The sequence below is a fragment of the Bos indicus x Bos taurus genome, chromosome 22, assembly GCF_003369695.1.
Source record: "Bos indicus x Bos taurus breed Angus x Brahman F1 hybrid chromosome 22, Bos_hybrid_MaternalHap_v2.0, whole genome shotgun sequence".
NCBI lineage: Eukaryota > Metazoa > Chordata > Mammalia > Artiodactyla > Bovidae > Bos > Bos indicus x Bos taurus.
In genome coordinates, this window is record NC_040097.1 from 35944336 (window position 1) to 35955247 (window position 10912).

Below are 10912 nucleotides of genomic sequence, written 5' to 3' on the forward strand. Positions count from 1 at the left end.
TTTCGCACCTACCTTAATGCAGATAGGTACTACTTCCAGAAAATGATACCTGTCTATCTCTCCTTCCATTTCCATTCTAGGTGAACCCAGGATGGAGGTGGTATTCCAAAGCGACTCTGCAGGGCTGTAGGATGAGTTTAGGTCAGTTTTACATGATTTGGAACCTAATATTCCAGCAACACAGTTAAACATTTTGCATGTCAGTCTTTAAATTGCATCTAAATCTTTTGTTCTTTGGCATTTAGCATCATTTTGTTTCAGTAAGGTTGTCACCTTTTTTTGCAATGACTTTCTGACCTGTCTTTAAAGTCAGCAGTCCAATCAGTCTCTACTGACATACAGAGAATAGTGACATATTGACTTTTACAAGAGATGAATCAAAAGGTGACAGAACATGAATAGATGGAACCTTAGCCCTGAATTTTCCATTTAAATGCTAGTGTCAGCTAAACAAAGAAAAAGACTCCCTTTACATAGTCAATGCAGGTGCTCTGTCCACATAGCATCTGAGCATTAATGCATAGGTCTGGTGATCCCATGGAATTGTGGGTATTCTTTTTTAAAATATAAAGTTGGATTTTACTCCCAACACTGGCTTATCTTAACCAGCAACATAGTTGGAAAAGTTGATCTTTAAAATCACTGTCCTCATTTTCTATTTTTAGCTATGAGGAAAGACTCAGCAAAGGTAAGATTGGGAAGGGAACACTGTTTTTGTTTAGTTTTGTTTTTTAATATTAAAAATCTTTCAAAATAATTTTTTTAAAGTACATGCATGTACTGCTTTGTGCTCATGCATGCTCTGTCATGTCCGTCTCTTTGCGACTCTTTGAAATGTAGCCCACTAGGCTCCTCTGTCCTTGGGATTTTTCAGGCGACAATACTGGATTGGGTTGCCATTTCCTCCTCTGGGGGATCTTTCTGACCCAGGGCAAACCCATGTCTCCTGAGTCTTTTGCATTGCAGGCAGTTTCTTTATCTCTGAGCCATCAGCACTTTCATGAAAATTTTTTTAAATTAAAAAAATGACTCTGTAAGAGGAAATCAGTGGAAGGTCATGGTAGAAATTATTACTATTTACAAATATTTGCTTCCAATTCCTGCCCTATTGGCTACAAATTTGAGCATGTCATTTGATTTGACCAATGAATGTTTCAGAACCAACATGTGGATCAGTTCTTTCTCTTCTGTCATGACATGTAACGCTGTGTCCAGACTGAGGTTATTTCTTTAGGCTGGGTCTCAGATGTGTAGCAAGTAATTGACTTCTGTTATTTTAGGTTTCATGTTTTGTTGCCATAGCAAACATTACTTTATTCTAACCAATGCAGAGATCAAATAGAAATTCATCACATATTAACTAAAGAAATGAAGGGGGTACATTGTGAAGGTAAGCAAGTCACTAATTAATATCTGAGAATTTATATCATATAATTTGCATTCATTTTAGACATTTATATTTCCATTTTGGTATAAGGTATATTGTGTCTCGTTATTTGGAACAGATTCACACCACTGTCATAGAAGGAAATTATTTTATCAGGCAAGTTTTAAATTGAATCAGGTACTTTCTTTCCATGACCTATGAGAGATCTGTAATCCTAATATATGAACATCTCTGATCATTTCTCAAGTTTCCTTGGATTTTCAGTTAATTGCTCAATTTTTCACTGTATCACACGTATCCACTTTTGGATAGAGATGGAAAGATTTCTATTTTATATTTTATTTTATACATTCATTAAGAACTTAAACTTAGTATCTAACAACAAATTAATTACTATTTAATTAACTATAATTTACATTTTAAAAGAATGGTGTTTTGACATTTGGAGTGCTCTCAACTAACTTGTATGTTTACTTAAGGTAGAGAATATAAATTATAATTCCTGAATTGGGTCTCGCAGTTTCAAACACAATTGCTTGGCACAAAGTAAGCACTTAATAAACATTTGCTTGATGGATTATGTCTTAGTCTCCACTAAGCATAGGGAAATTCATGTTTATTTAAACATAAAATGCTATTTCTAACTCATGTATTATCTACCTTGTGAATTATTCATAGGCTAGATGACCCTTCTTCCCATCATGAATCTGAGTCATCTGACTTTACCATCATGTGATGTGACCTGGGAATGAAATTAGTTTTAACACCAACCCATGAAGAATATAAATATGAAAGTAAAAATCCCAAAGCTGAATGTCAGTAATTTATTCTTTTCTAGGTTCATGCATTATCTCAGCTACATTTCCCTTTATTAGCTTATAGATTGTAAAATTATAATGTGAAAAGGAGAAAGGGAGAGTATTTCATCCAGTACCTCATTTTGTGGATGAGGTGACATGACTTGCTTGGAGTCATATATGGTACAAGTGGTAAAACATCTGCCTACCAGTGAAGGAGGTGCAAGAGATGCAGGTTCAATTCCTGAGTTAGGAAGATCCCCTGGAGTAGGAAATGGCAACCCACTCCAGTATTCCTGCCCGGGAAATTCCATGGACAGAGGAGCCTGGTGGGCTACAGCCCATGAGGTCGAAAAGAGGAAAAAAGACTGAGTACACACACACACAACCTAATAATGGTAGCAGAAGTACAGAAGCCAGTATCATTAGACACCATTACATGAGTACTCCCCCTTAAGAGTACAGTCTTTTAAGAGTTGGATGTCATTTCTGACATCTTTTGCATGTCATGCCTCAGCCTAATGTCCAACTCTTTGCAACCCTATGGGATGTAGCCTGCCAGGCTCCTCTGCCCATGGATTCTTAGGCAAGAATATTGGAGTGAGTTGCCATTTGGTCCTCCAGGGGATCTTCCTGATTCAGGGATCAAACCCCCGTCTCCTGCACTGCAGGCAGATTCTTTACCCACTGAGCCACCTGGGAAGCCCAAAGTGCTAGACACTGGGCAACAAATAATACAAAATTTTATTTATAAATCTATTTCTACTAAGTTTTCCTTATATTTCTTCTTCCAGTGTTCTATAAGAATATAATAAACCAAGCAGGTAAAATGCCCTGATCAAAATAATTTGTTCAGGAGGATTGGGGACAGCTAGAATTATTCTAACCAGCAAACATGATGAAGTTGTCTATATTATTAAGTTAATTTGAAGACTCACTGAGTATTAAGATATTCAAAGTCCATTATAACATGTCCAAAGTTGATAAACTATTGACCTTCATTAGCTACTTGTTTGATGCACTATTTATGGAAGCCTGTTATTTATCCAGAAATTCAGTTTTTATTGCATTTTCTCTTTCTTACTTACTATCACATTTTAATAAATCTTAATTCCTATTGTTAGACTTGTTCATGTTTGAAAAATGGTGAGAGTAGGAGGATTCTTTTATTCCTTTAATTAGTCTCTTTCCTGAGGTTCATTAGCTGGCAATTCTTTCCTGTTAGATCAATGGCAAAATAATAATCTGTAGTCATTTTTGCTTTGAGCAGTAATATACACTTACCTCTTGGAAATAATCTGTTGTGCCCACTGGAAACTTTGATCAGTACTTTTAATCGCATCTTCATCAGATTTTGATATTGCTGAGCTCTGTTTTGATGACCAAGACAGCACAGAACAGTTTGGCATATGTGGTATCGCAGTTTGTGAAACTGGTAACAGACTGCATATTAGTTTCAGTGTTCTTTCCATACAGGTTTAGCAATAAGAAAAAGATTGTTATCTCTTTAATAATTGAACATATGTTTAATATTTAAAGAGCCAGATCCTTCCAGTTGTTAAGCTAATATTAAAGTAGGATAGAAGCAAGCTACTTACTGGCAACTGTCCATCTTACAAATGTCTTTTGAAGTTCAGTGTAGCAATGGTATAGACAGCCAAGCTCAGGCTGGAGGGTATTACTTCTAATAACCAGAACCAGAGACAATGCAGAAACTTTCCTTTTGTAATTATAATCACGTATAAAATCTGTATGTGTTAAAACTATAGTAGAACTCATGATTTTTTTTAATCTTATATTTTATGATTTTACATTCTTTATGGCTATTAAATGCAGGAATAACTTTCCTGAAAGTGAAATAGAAAATAGGGCAATGTTTTCAGTATATTATGTGTTGGGAATGATTTCACTTGTTGCTCAGTTCAGTCATTCAGTTGTGTCCAACTCTGTGACCCCATGGATGGCAGCACGCCAGGCTTCCCTGTCCTTCACCAACTCCCGGGACTTGCTCAAACTCATGTCCATAGATTTGGTGATGCCATCTAATCATCTCATCCTCTGTTGTTCCCTTCTCCTCTTGCCTTCAATCTTTCCCAGCATCAGGGTCTTTTCCAATAAGTTAGTTCTTCACATCAGGTGGCCAAAGTATTGGAGTTTTAGCTTCAGCATCAGTCCTTCACTTGTAACTTATGCACAAAATAGAAAAATGATCAGTGCCTATTGGAATATTTGTTATCCCTGAGCCTCCTTTTATTGTCCATGGTAACTTAACAATTTAGGGGTAAGGAAAGGATTCATATTTTGGTGAGTATTGGCAATGCTTATATCCTGAGACTTCACTTTAGTAACCCCACTGCATCTTCCAAATGATCTTGTAATTTCTTGTTAATGCACTGGAGACCCTCAGTTTATTCAATCACAAGGTATTTTGTAACGTAACAGTTAATTTCACATATTTCATAAAGACATTTGACCACTTCTGCTGAAGCCTCCTTTCAATTGAATAAAAAATTCTTAGGGTTAAAAACATATTTCTTTCTAAAATATCTGTTCTTGACATTTCTGTTCTAAAGGTTTTTTTTTTTTTTTTTTTGGCTTCTTTTTTTTTTTTTTTTTTTTTAAGACCAAGGTGATTTTTAATTTTGCTTTGTTTGATTCAGGCCCTATCTCCTCCACTAAGGATTTTAGATGATCACCATACAGCTTAAAAATTCCAGATAGACTTGAATTTTCTTGGTATGGTCCTGTTTAGCTTTCCATAAGAAAATTATGTTTTGTTCTTGATTGGCATTTCAAGCCAATCTTAAGAAAATGTAGATCATTTTAAACTTTTAAAACAAGTCAAGGTGTATACTCCACACCCAGGAAATCTGATTCTGTAAGTACTGAGTAAGGCCTCATCATAATACATTTTATTTAAAGTCATTCTACTATCTACTGTTGTTTGAGAAGCAGTGTTACAGACTAATTGTTGGAGATAAATTTCATCTTTATTTTTCTGTTCTCTTAATCATATGAACAGAAAAATATAAAATCACTCATCAACTATTTCATGAAAAGAATGAGACAGCAGAGATTTTAAGAAATTTATCTAAAGATAAGTTAGATAAAATAGATAAGATTTATTATGTAAATAGATAAGATTTATTATGGGCCATATGACCCATGGCCTTCTTTGTTTATTTAAGACACATTGCTCTAAAGACTATAATGGTGAACATTATTTCTTGGCAATCCTTCTTAGTATTGCAGTGATTTAGGACTGCCTTATCAAGAAAGGCTTCCTTATATTCTCTCCAAATCACTCATCATGAAACATGCCCCTTACTTCTCTTGTCATCATTGGAGTAGGGGAAAAGCTACTCTTAAATCTTAGATATTTTTTTTATGAAGTTGCATCTCAAACTTCCCTCCTAGAGAACATATTCAATTTATTTGAGGACAAAACATTCTATATATGAGATTTATTTTTTTTTTCCGCAAGTCTGAAAATATATTTATGCCTTGGTATTTCTTTTAGGTTACCAGAATGAAAATTTCCTAGTGAAAGGTCATCATTTAAGTGGCTAAAGAAGAAGAATACATTTTGTCTGTGCACATAGTAGTGGGGAACATTTGATAAAATACATTCTCAGCTTTCTAAGTTATTTCTCTCCCTCCGTTATGTGCTTAAAACAGCAAACTATTGGTGCTCATTTTTTTTTTTTTCTCCCCACTTACCAAGTGATCCCAAAGGTCCACAACCTGTGAATGTTCTTCTGGTACATGAATTTGAATCCTGGGTGCTTCAGAGTAGGTAAGTACAAAATGAGTCACTTAGGTGATTAGGCAACAAGCCTACATAAAGACATATCTTCAAACATATTTATTTGTTTCTTCTTTGCATTTTTAACGTGGGTCTTCTCGGAATCCATTCTGGAGTATCCATTGCCTGAGTGGAAACAGAGGATGGTTAGAACACAAAGGAAAGAGAATGATCAGTGTTTCATTTCTGAGTTCCAAAATAAGCCAGGCTTATTTTGAGGACAATCTTTGTAAAATAAAGATTAATTTGCCAAACCCTGGCTCTCTGAAAGGAAAGAACATTATATATATTGCTATTGATATACACTAGAATGTCTTCTTGGAGAAGGCAGCAGCACACCACTCCAGTGCTCTTGCCTGGAAAATCCCATGGACGGAGGAGCCTGGTGGGCTCCAGTCCCTGGGGTCACTAAGAGCGACTTCACTTTAACTCTTCACTTTCATGCATTGGAGAAGGAAATGGCAACTCACTCCAGTATTCTTGCCTGGAGAATCCCAGGGACAGAGGAGCCTAGTGGGCTGCCATCTATGGGGTCGCACAGAGTCGGACACGACTGAAGCGACTTAGCAGAAGCAGCAGCAGAATGTCTTCTATAATGAAAAAAAACTTGTGCTCTACAAAATCACACACTAAAATAGCAGCATTTTTTTTTAAAATAATGTAAGACAGAGGACTAAAAACATGTAACTTTGTAGCCAGAGGACTAATAGAAACAATAATCTTAATATGACTATTAACGGAGTTAAATCTCAACTCTCAATGTCTTCCAAGGTGTATGGTTCTGCCCCCAAGATAAACTTACTTAGAGAGAAATATTCCCAATCGAGATCAATTTTATAAAAATTAAAAGTTTTATTCACAATGTGGACTTTGCCTCAGTTTTTTTCTAAACACACAGGAAATATATTTTCAGATTCATTTGCATTTGCAGTTTTGGCAGACACATTGTGAAAACTTTAGTGGTTTTGAAGCCATTAAACCTGTGATATTTGCACTAATAGAAAGCACTTATGTAGTGTTTCCCACTTCCTGAAGGTTTCTCTTTTAATTCTGGGAAAGCATGTCCCAGATGGCTTCAGAATATTAACATGCTGGGAAAATCAAGTACATGCACGTGTGTGTGCTTAGTTGTTCAGTCGTTTCTGACTCTGTGACCCCATAGACTGTAGTCCACCAGGCTGTTTTGTCCGTGGAATTTTTCAGGCAAGGATACTGGAGTTGGTTGCCATTTCCTTGTCCATGGTATCTTCCTTACCCAGGGATCGAACCTATGTCCCTGCATCTCGTGCAGTGGCATGCAGATTCTTTACCACTGAGCCAACTGGGAAGCCCCAAATCAAGTACAAAATAATGTAATTTCAGCACTTGAAACAGGTATTTTTATACTATATGCCCAATGTCTGTGATTTAGTTTGCATTATAGAAACATACGTTGTAACAGAAAGGACACACTAACATTTGCATGTACATACACACATCCTTACACATAGATTATAATATTTATCGGTTACACATGTCTTGAAAGAAGCAGATGCCTCATTGAAGAGATTTATTGGAAGAAAGCCTATCACGGAGAAAGGGAAAAAGCATAGAAGAAGGCAAAATCTTAAGACCACAAGGCAGGTCTGAATTCTGTGAAAGGAGAAAGTGAAAGAAGGATTGAGTAGAAGAGCCTCAGTCTACAGCTCATGTCTGAAAAATTTTCTGCCAGAACAATATGGAGAATTCAAGCAAGTTGTCTGTTAAAAGAATCCTTCACTGAACAGGAATCTGGCCACTACTAGAACCCCAAGGTCCTTAGTCATTGCCTGGCAGCAACCCTTGTTAAAAGAGCCTTCCACCTTCTCTGGAGTGGCAGCTTGAAGCTCTCAGTCAGCTGAACTCCCCACAGTATGTTCTTTCCAAAGAAGTCTGAGTGGCACAACTCCATGGCTCCCTCAGCACTTATATACTCTCTCTCCTTCAGCCTCCTGCACTTTCTGCCCAAATCAGAAAACTCTGATATAGCAGAACACGAAGATTATACATAACCACTACACTGAAAACCAGATACAAGAGAAATTTCTTGCTAGACAAACTAAGAGAAGAAGGAAGAAGACGAGGATGCTGTAGACTCTCTTTGGATTTGGAAAAACCTAATGGAAACCACCATCCTGTTGCTGGAGAGGAAGTAACCAACTTCACAGCTGGGGTCAGCAATGACAGCAGAACCTGAGCTTACTACAAAAATCCATGTATCATAATTTTAATGGATTCCACACAGTTACCACACAAATTATGGAAAATTCTTAAAGAAATGGGAATACCACCTTATTTCCCTTCTGAGAAACATGTATGCAGGTGAAGAAGCAACAGTTAGAACTGGACATGGAAGAATTGACTGGTTCCAAATTAGGAAAGGAGTACATCAAGGCTGTATGTTGTCACCCTGATTATTTAACTTATATGAAGAGAACATCATGAAAAATTCTGGGCTACAGGAAGCTTGAGCTGGAACCAATGTTTCCACAAGAGATATCAATAACCTCAGAATGCAAATGACACCACCCTTATGGCAGAAAGTGAGGAGAAACTGAAGAGCCTCTTGATGAAAGTGAAAGAAGAGAGTGAAAAGCTGGCTTAAAACTCAACATTCAGAAAACGAAGATCATGGCGTCTGGTCCCATCACTTCAAGGTGAACAGAGGGGGAAACATTGGAAACAGAGAGACACTATTTTGGGGGCCTCCAAAATCATTGCAGATGGTGACAGCAGCCATGAAATTAAAAGACACTTGCTCCTTGGAAGGAAAAGTATAACAAATCTAGACAGCACATTAAAAAGCAGAGACAATATATTGCTGATAAATTTCCATCTAGTCAAAGCTATGGTTTTTCCAGTAGTCATGTATGGATGGGAGAGTTGGACTGTAAAGAAGGCTGAACGCTGAAGAATTGATGCTTTTGAGCTGTGGTGTTGGAGAAGACTCTTGGGAGTCCCTTGGACTGCAAGGAGGTCAAACAGGTCAATCCTAAAGGAAATCAGTCCTGAATATCCATTAGAAGGACCGACGCTGAAACTGAAGCTCCAATACTTTGACCACCTGATGTGAATAACTGACTCATTGGAAAAGACCTTGATGCTGGGAAAAATTGAAGGCAGGAGGAGAAGGGGATGACAATAGAGGATGAGATGGTTAGATGGTATTACTGACTCAATGGACATGCGTTTGAGCAAGCTCTGTGAGATGGTGAAGGACAGGAAAGTGTAGCATGCTGCAGTCCATGGTTCACAAAGAGTCAGACATGACTGAGTGACTAAACAACAACAACAATATACTGTTCTTACAAAGTATCTGTGGGCGAACTAAGTTGCTTCAAGTCACTCTTTGCAACGCTATGGACTGTAGCTCACCAGGCTCCTCTGTCCTCGGGATTTTCTGGGTAAGAATACTTGAATGGGTTGCCACTTCCTTCCCCAGGGGATCTTCCATATGCAGGGATCAAACCTGCATCTCTTACATCTCCTTCATTGTCATTGGCAGGCAGGTTATTCACCTCTAGCACCATCTGGGAAGGCTTTACAAAGTCTACCAATACCTAAATGTTAGGCAACCTCTCTACTCAAATGGCCCAGGAAAATTGCTACAGAGGGCTTTATACTCATGGGTCTGTTCAGGCTGAGAGGAGCATTGCTTTGGAAGGAAAAACACTCCCCACGAAATAAACTTGTTACTTGTTCATAAACACCTTGAGATTCCTGTCTATACTTCTCTCTTTCAATGTTGGGTCTCTTGACAAGTGATGAGTCAGTCCTCCTATTTCTGAGTATCTGCTATACATAATTTATTAGTGACCACTTACTATCACATAAAAAGACAAGCAGCATTAGTACAAAGTAATAAAATAATTTTTATGGCAAATAGCTCCCCAAAGAACTCTGTGTTATGGTAGTATTCACGAAACAATAGTTTTGTACAGACTCTGAGTATATTTTTCACTAACATCAAGCATCTGCCCTGTGGTTAGCCCTCACATTCTCTGCCAGAAGTAATAAATGAATGGCCTCTGGGCAACATTCAGTCTGCAGATAGCTTTTGTTTGGCTTTCATTGTATGTTTTTAAACAATGAGTCACTTCACGAAGCACTAGTAATATAGACCCAAGATTCCCACAATTTGGCCAGGAACTGAAGTAGCAGAGGGGGCTGCCAGCCCCACTGAATGATACACACACACCTGAACTGACCCATGACACTCAACTGCATTACCTGCCTTGTCCTTCTAGACATTTGTGTCTATGAAGTAATCAAAACTGTAATCCAAATGTGGCTGCATTTTTCTTTCCTTTTCCCCAGAAGTTTGTCCTTTATAATTATATTTGGATTGAGTTAAATATTAAAGATTACATTCTCAGAGCACACATCCTTGCAAAAAATGATCACAGACATTCTGCTTAGTGAGAATAGACCAATATTTAAATCTGCACACTGAAGATAATTTACACATACCTAATTGAGAATTTGCAGAATTTGACATACTAAAAAATGTTCTCTGTTTAATGGATGAATAAAAACCAAACATGCTATTAACCAGCACATCACATTTTTTACTTCTTTATTTTACTATTACACAGAGAGAAGCAAACCTAAGAACTAATTTGTTTTCACAAAAAGAAGATTGATATTTGTTGTGTAAGTTGTTGTTGTCATCAATAAGCAATGAAAAACATGCAGGAACTTTTAAGACATTGAGATATCCAAAAGTTAGTTAATACACAGCTGCCTTTCCAATCCTCAATTTCATTTTACCTTCATCGCCATTTTAGCATCAAATCCTGGGAATCTTCAGTTCAGAAACCTTTGCAGGTGCTACACATACCTAACCTTTCAGTAAGATTAACTGCCAGACTGTGACATTTGATGTGTGATAATGCAAGGCTTTGT